This window comes from Cupressus sempervirens, chromosome 9, assembly GCF_028749045.1.
Source record: "Cupressus sempervirens isolate cs-2001-9-10 chromosome 9, ASM2874904v1, whole genome shotgun sequence".
NCBI classification, from domain to species: Eukaryota; Viridiplantae; Streptophyta; class Pinopsida; order Cupressales; family Cupressaceae; genus Cupressus; species Cupressus sempervirens.
In genome coordinates this window covers 724,931,315-724,939,391 of record NC_143126.1, presented here as the reverse complement: position 1 = coordinate 724,939,391, position 8,077 = coordinate 724,931,315, and the positions used below count along the sequence as shown (strand labels likewise).

The following is an 8,077-nucleotide window of genomic DNA, read 5'->3' as shown; positions in this document are numbered from 1 at the left end:
TATTTTTTATGTATTTCTATAATAATGTTATAAATGAGTTATAATTATTCAAAATCTGTTAAAAATGATATCCAATTAATAAATGTAATCTTCAAGATAATTATAATATTCTTTCATTTTACTACTAATAATTATTTTAAACAAAACAATTATAATGAAAAATTAGAAATATATTAAATAGTTATGAGAAATTTGATGTACCTATTAGACCACTAAGGTGCCATTACTAGTTTTTTTTATGTTGAAAAAAATGCGAATTACAAAGTTGCAGTTAGAGACCGCAAGAAAATCAGCTAGATACACAAAAAAGAGTATATGACATTGCTGTAACAAAATAAATAGCAACAGCAGTACGAAGGTGCCATTACTAGTTATGAAAATCCCATTATATCATTTATCATTTAAAAATTTGGAAGATAGGAAAGTATACCAACTACCACTATGCTTTCCCACAACCAATTAGACTAAACACCAACTCATTTCAAAACATTGGAATCAATTCCAAATATTTCACATCAGTCGAAAGCAACAGGGAACGAAAAAAAACTGGATCCATCCCTGGTTTGCATTTTCATTGCATATAGGCTCCCCCACCTCTTCCTGGATAGAACAAATCGCCCAATTTCAGCATTTTTCTTCATCACAAAAACTCCACAATGGATACCCAACTCCTCCGGAATCAAACACCTTTCGAGTTCAAAAATCACCCAATTTCAGCCGTTACAACAGCCCATCCTCAATCGAGGCTATGGATCTTCGAATCCGACTGATACGATCCCAAAACTCGAACAAAAGTAGCGAAACCCCTCACCTCATCCAGCGCCTCCCGGGCATTAGGATTCTCCATGGACGCCTCAAAATCAATATAAAACACAAACTCAAACTGCCTGATCGTTCCTCCCCCGTTAACATCCAGAACGCGCAGAACCTCACTACCCCGCGGCTTCACCTCCAGCTTCGTCAAATTGATATTATGCAGATTAAAAACAGAGAGAACCTTCATCAGCACATCCAATCCGCCCTCATGAGCAATCACAATGCTCGTCTTCCAAGCTCTCCTGCTGCCCTCCCGATCCCTCAAACCCTTTTCCTCCTTTCCCCAATTTTCCCCCTTCTCCCCCTTTTCAACATCTTTCTCCGACCAAACATCCGGCGTTCGAGCAAGCACAAGAAATCTCGTCACATTCCACGGCTCATCCTGAACACCGCGGGCAAGAACATCAAGCCCGTAAATCCCCGCAGCCCTGCAACTGGCAATGGCGGCCGTATCCTTCAATCCGCCGGATTTCACAGTCTCTGCAGCCCCTGCCGTGTCTTCAACAGCTTCCCTCGTGACTTCACCCCCGATCCCGAGTTTTGCAAGCCCGCGGCTACAATGTGCCAGAGCCATGGGATGGCTGATGATCCGCCGGAGGTCCTGCTTTCGAACCCCGGGGGCCGCAAGCAGGCAGTAGTTCACAAACAGCTGTATCTCGTCCACGACATGGAGGCTGTGGTGGAGCAGCAGGTCGTAGTTTCGAACCACGTTGCCTTCTAGGGTTCCTTCCACGGGAAGAATCGCTCTGTCCGCCTTGCGCGATTCTACGGCCCAAATGGCGTCCTCGTAGGCTTTGCAGGGGACTCCTGAACAGCCTGGGTGCACCATTATTGCTGCAGCCTCGCTGAATGCCCCCGGCATGCCCTGATACGCGACTCGGATCGAGGTTTTCGAGACTCCCGCGTCTTCGTCTGAGCTGCTCCTGATCGAGGCCGTGCTGCCATTGATGACCACTGGTCTGTCGCTGATCTGCTTCTTCTGGTTTCTGATTGCTCTGAATCTCAGGGCTCCAAGGGATTTTTGTGAAAAGTTTACGGCTCCGCTTCTGGGATTCTTTAGCGGGTTTGTGAAATTTTGGGGAGCGGATTGTGGGGTGAGTTTGATCTGAGTTTTTGCTGCTGCTGCTGCTGCTGCCATGGCGGTCAATTCAGCATTCACGGTATTTGGGGTTGCAGAATTTATTATTGGGGCAGAGGGATTTGGCGCGTTTGGTCTCTTTGGTTTTTCTGCAATTCGGGATGACTTATTGGTGGGGAGTGATTGGAATTTGGGTGGGTGGGGACGAAAGAGAGAGGGAGTAGATTCACCAAACCGATGGATTGACTGGTTCTGAGTAGTTTGGAGTGGGAGCCACAATTTGTTGGTGTACCGGCTAGCCGCTGCTGACATGGAATCTCGGTCAACAATTGAAGAACACTGGTGTCCCACTTGTGAGCCTTCTTTAGATATTTTTAGGAATTTATGTAAAGGCCATAAAAATCTTCTAGAAGTTTTATTTCTATATGTGGGATGTACATTGTCACATATGAGGAGATACTAGGTAGGTAGGTCTGTGTTTCAATTATCAACTTTGAAGAAGTTAAACTAGAGAGCTTGCATCATAAACTAATTATTTATTCATTTGTACTTAGATTAAACAAATTGAATTTTTCAAGGGAGAAAATACATTTCTATTGTATCACTTGTATCTTGTAAAATTGTGGAAGCGTAATAAAATAATTAACTAAACCTTCAAAAGAATTGATTGGTTTAAAAAAGCATAGAAAAAAATAGACTTTTAAACAAATAAAACTAGCAAAAGAAAGCTTACTTTCAAAAAAAAATTGATTGGTTAGAAAAATCATAGACTTTTAATCAAATGAAATTAGCAAAAGAAAGCTTTAAAATCAAGTGTAATAAAATTGAGAACTAGTCTAATTAAAATTTGATCTTAACAGCAAAAAAAAGGAACTAATATAGTTAACACAAAATAAATCTAATCTAATTAACATGAACTAAATCTAATTTAAAAGTTCTAATTAAAATTTACACAAGAGTATAGAGTTTTCGAATTTAAATTGGAGGAGTTGAGCAACTTTATCGGTACACACAATGCACTACTATTTGAACGTTTGTGTATAAGACCACTTTTGACCCTTGTTTGCGTTGGAGATCCCACAACATGTGTCATTGCTACCTAGAAGCTAGACACAAGCTATAAGTAGTTGAGTTGCATATGAAGATATTAAAAAAAGAGTCAAAATCCAAGGCATCCTCTAAGATTTGTAGATGCGTCAAGTTAAATATAATGATTACTAATACACTTCCCAAATATAGATATGTTGGAAAGATATTACTTATATATGTTGTAATAAATTTTATTCGAAAGGGATTACTTATATATGTTGTTATAATTTTTCTTATCCATATGTTAGATCGACATCACTAATATATGTTGTAATGTAAAAGTACTCATAAACTAAGATATTTATCTTTAAAGGAATATACATAAATAATGTGGAAACGTATTATATTTGGTAATTATTTTATTTTTAAAAAAGTATATTTGTATACTATAATATTAAATCATTGTATTATTATATCAAGTCATTAATATTAAGTTGTTTTTACATTATGATATTAATAAAATAAATAAATAAAGAATTTGTATAATAATGAGTTTTAAATGACATACTTCGATAGACGCTTCAAAGTATTTGAAGAAAATTTCTACAATCTAATGCACAACAAGATGAATAGAATTTATAAATCAATGGCTCTGTATTTTGATAATTCTAATAATGCAAATTGCATACAAATAGTACATTTATCTACATTTGAATTATTAATAACTAGAATGAGAGAATATGCAAATCTAAGAATGTCGACATTTTATTTGTTATGTAGATGTAATTTGTACTATGGACATACTCATTAGAACTAATTTAACAACATCTTAAACTATTATAAAATTCAAAATTTTACAATTATTTGTGAAACAACATTTCACAATAAATAACAATTTTTTTTTGAAGATCTTTCTCTCAACCAATAGTAAGCACTCAATTTCTTTACATGAAGGATGTCATTATATGGAAGTTTCCAATGATACTTTGACAACTGATTGTACACCCATGTATGTGCATTGTGTGACATCTTGGCAAGCTCCATAAAAAGTATGATCAACTTTTAATTAATAATATGGATTATGTTTCTTTTACTCATTTAAGGCCAAACAAAAGGAGTCTACCATCAAGGAAGAATATCCACACACATTCAAGCATCCACATTCATTCAAGCATTAAAGTCTTCACAATTTTCGTGTCATCTATCTTCTTCTCAATCAAGCATTGTGGAAAAGTACAAAATTCAATACACAAGGTTTTGTCTTTCATGATTTCCTTTTGGTTTTGTGTTGTGTAAATTTTATTGCATCATAATATTTTATCACATTCAAAGAATAATTTGTATTTCCAAGGAAGAGGCGGTGAAACTTCTATAGAAAATTTGACCAATATAGGATCCAACATACAATTTTGGGAAGTTTCAAATAAAGTTGTAGGGTATACAATGAGAAAACCAATTTATACTTGGGTACAAAATGCCCAAGACCTTATATTCCCTTCGGTCACATCTTCTTTCTAGTTTATATTTTAAGTATACACATGTTGCTATCTATTTTGTTAGTTTGCATCTTGACGAAAGTTACTAGTTTAACTTAATTATTCTTCTATCTTGCACGATTCCTCTAAATAATCCAAATAAACTATTATCAATGAAGGGTCATTGACTCATTTAGTGCTTAAGAACTATTTAAGGCTACCGAGTCATCTTCCTTTTGATATTGTGATAAGGAAGTAGGAACTACCCAAGTTGCATTCTATTTTTTTATTGTACACATATGAAGGAAATAATATGGATGCAAAATGAAAAGGCTAAGAATGAAAGTCTACAATGAAAGAGGTCACTTTAAAATATACATGCAATAGATTGATGATGTGGTAAATGAGATTTGAATTATTAGTGATAGATTGGAAGAAAATGATGTGGTACAAAAGATACTAAGATACCATACTTGAGCTTATAGCTATAAAGTTTTTTACAATAAAGAATCTCATATTTTGAGTTAGGTATCTAGAGAAGAAATTTATGGTGCATTGCTTGCATAAAAAAATATAGAGGTATAGATGTAAGTTATTGTTCAAATGATTTCATTATCAATTTTTATTCCTCACAATGAAAGAAGGAACCCCTGCTACTAACTTGTTAGTACTCTAGAATTAAAAGGAGTCTACAATATTAATTATGATTTATCTATAAAAAGAAACATTAATGAATGACTTATTGATAATGGTCACTTAAATCGTATGACTAGTGATAAAGTTAATTTCTAAAACTTGGAAAATATGATAGAAGATTTGTTACATATAGAGGAGCTCAAGGAGGTAGAAAAGTTGGATTTCTCTCCATCAATTATGATAAAAAAATATAATACTGACAATATTATAATGTGAAAAGTTTGAATAATAATCTCTTTAGTGTTGGACAAATATGTTAGAATGGATGTAATCTTGTATTTTAGGAAATGGTTGTGAAATCAAGAAGAAATTCAAAAGTATAATTGTTGTTGGAAAGAAGACTAGAGGAAACATGTTTTAGTTGAAGATCACTAGTGGATATTGATTGTGTTAGAAACTACAAGTGGAACAATTGTTGTGTTGTCATTGATGTCAAATCTATTGACAAGTCAGTTTGTTGTCTAATCTAAATACCATATCTATTTGATTGATAAAGAGGATTTGAGAAGTTGTTCATAACAAAAGCATCTAGAGGAAAGGTTAAGTTATGAAGAGGAAACTACAAATAGACATTTGATTAGTTAGATTTTGACAAGAAAAAGTGATTGTTTAAATCATGTTGATAGAGGAAATGACATTGATGTTCAAGTCTTGATAGTGCAAACAAAGATAGATCACTTATGTAGGCTTGACCAAGAAACATAGTAAAAGACCAAGGACTTTTGATGTAGATGCTGAGTGATGCTAGTGTCAACTGAGCCATAATAAGTGCCAAGAAAATTCAATGTTGACCAAGCATTAGTATTGATCGAGTGACAATGTTGATGCCGAAAAGTTCTATAGCGATTGAGTATTTTAGTGATGATTGAGTGTCATAACTTAGTGTTGGTTGAGGAAAAACATTTTAATTATTTGTGAAGAATCATAATTTTCATCCGACTTAGTTAATTACTTGGGATATGGAAAACGTGTTGAAGATAACGATTGATGAGTTGGATCATTTTATTCTAGGAGAGGATTAGGTAAACAATCTAAGGGATAAATTGAAGGAGAAGTTTCTAGAAAATAAGAGATAAACATAATGCCAATTAGATACATTGTATCTAATGGATTGAATTGTAAACCCTAAGATCTATGGTGTTGATTAAGAGGCTAAAGATCAGAACTGCCTATTTAAGGAGGTACATAGGTGAACTTTTAGGAAGCGTGCATGGAAGAGAAGAGTGTAGAGAAGTTGTGCACGCATTCAAAAGAGTTCTAGATAGTTGGAATCGTTACTGATGTTGTTGATTGGCGAATCTAAGCAAAAGGCTTAATTAAGTTGAGAAGAAGTGTAGGGTGATTGCTTGAAGAGTTGCCAAGAAAATCTAAAATTGAGATGACAATGGAGGCCAGACAATGAATCAATATGAGGAGCTTAACAAAGATTTGAACATGCAAAGTGAGTTGTACTAAACAAATCAAACCTGTTGTTACTTTCTAACCATTGTGAACATTATTTGAAATCCTTTAATAGTCATAAGGATCTAATAGTCTATGTAAATCCTTTAACCAGGTGATCTAATGGAATGTTCTAAAGTCCTCTAATAAGGCAACTCCTAACATGGTGATTAAATCCTTTAACAAGGCCACATTTAACAATGTGTGTTGTAAACTTTAATAGGGTTGGCTCCTAATAGGGCTGACTTTAGAAGAGTAAAAATTGGTAACATGTTGCTCGTGGTTTTACTCAATTTGGGTTTCCACATAAAATTCTAGTGTCAAACTTGTGTAGAAGTTATTGTGATACTTTACTGTTTTAAGTTTACATTTTGAAAGTCTATTATTTTAAGAAAAATGGACAACCAATTAATGTTGTAAATAGTTTATAGTAGAGGTCGAGCAACGGAATGATAAGATTTAAAAAAGTTTAAGTGTGTGTTTGTTCAATTGGTACATTTGGACCTTAGATAACTGATTCAGCACCCCCCCCCAAGTTATTCTAAATGTTCTAATAATTGGTATCAGAGCATTGGTTCTTGTAGAAAAGTGATTGAAGGTACTCAAAGCTAAAGATCATGGCGTACAAGAGAGAGCTACAAAATTTGAACAAAGACAACTTTCTTGCATGGCAGGAGTTGATGAGATTACATATAGACAGTATTAGTGATGTTGCATTGGAGTTTCTGGACAATGCATATGTGGACATAACAATAGTCCCTCTGATTGCCCAATAACTGAAAGAAAAGTAAGAACATAATCAATCAATGTTGGAGATTGCTTTAGCTCTAAGCTATGTTGAGTTTGATGACATAAAGGAATGCAAGAATTCAAAGGAAATGTGGGATAAAATGAAGACCATCTATGGAGGAGATGATAATGTCTTGAGAGCCAAATCATAAATCCTTAGAGGTAAGTTTGATGAGATGAAAATGATAGAAGATGAGAACATAGTACAAAACTGTACAAGAATCAAAGAAGTTGTCAATGCTATTAGAGGAGCTAATGGAAATATTGAAGATGAAACAATAATCAACAAGGTATTGAGAACTCTACTTCCTATTTATGCTATTAGGATTTCTACAATACAAGAGCTAAGATTTATACGAGTTAATAACCTAACTCTAGAAGGTGTAATTGGTAGGCTTATTTCTTTTGAGATGTCAAATTTTGATAATTACACTCCTGCTACTATTGAATATACTTTTAAATCACAATTGTTTCTTAGCAAGAAAGGAAAAGGAAAACATGTGAAAAATGATAGTGACAATTCTGATGATGAAATTGATGAACTTGAGGCAATGATAGCTAGGAGATTTGGAAGAGGCAAAGGAAAATACAAAGGTAAACCTCCTATAATATGTTTTTTATGCAACAAGGTTGGTCATATTATTGCAAGGTGTCTTGACAGAGAAGACAAGGATGAGAGCAAGTGCAAAGGACGAAGAGATGATCGAGAGTTCAAGAAGAACAAGGAATACAAGGATAAAGGTAAGAAATCTTG

General features: G+C 34.4%; 1 pseudogene across 1 annotated transcript; it reads right to left on the bottom strand.

Annotated features, from left to right (window-relative positions):
* Positions 1-327: 327 nt before the first annotated feature.
* On the bottom strand, positions 328-2,239 carry LOC149540764 (arogenate dehydratase/prephenate dehydratase 6, chloroplastic pseudogene; annotated as a pseudogene). Its single transcript, XR_016356440.1, has one exon. The product of XR_016356440.1 is annotated as an arogenate dehydratase/prephenate dehydratase 6, chloroplastic pseudogene (transcript).
* Positions 2,240-8,077: the final 5,838 nt, after the last annotated feature.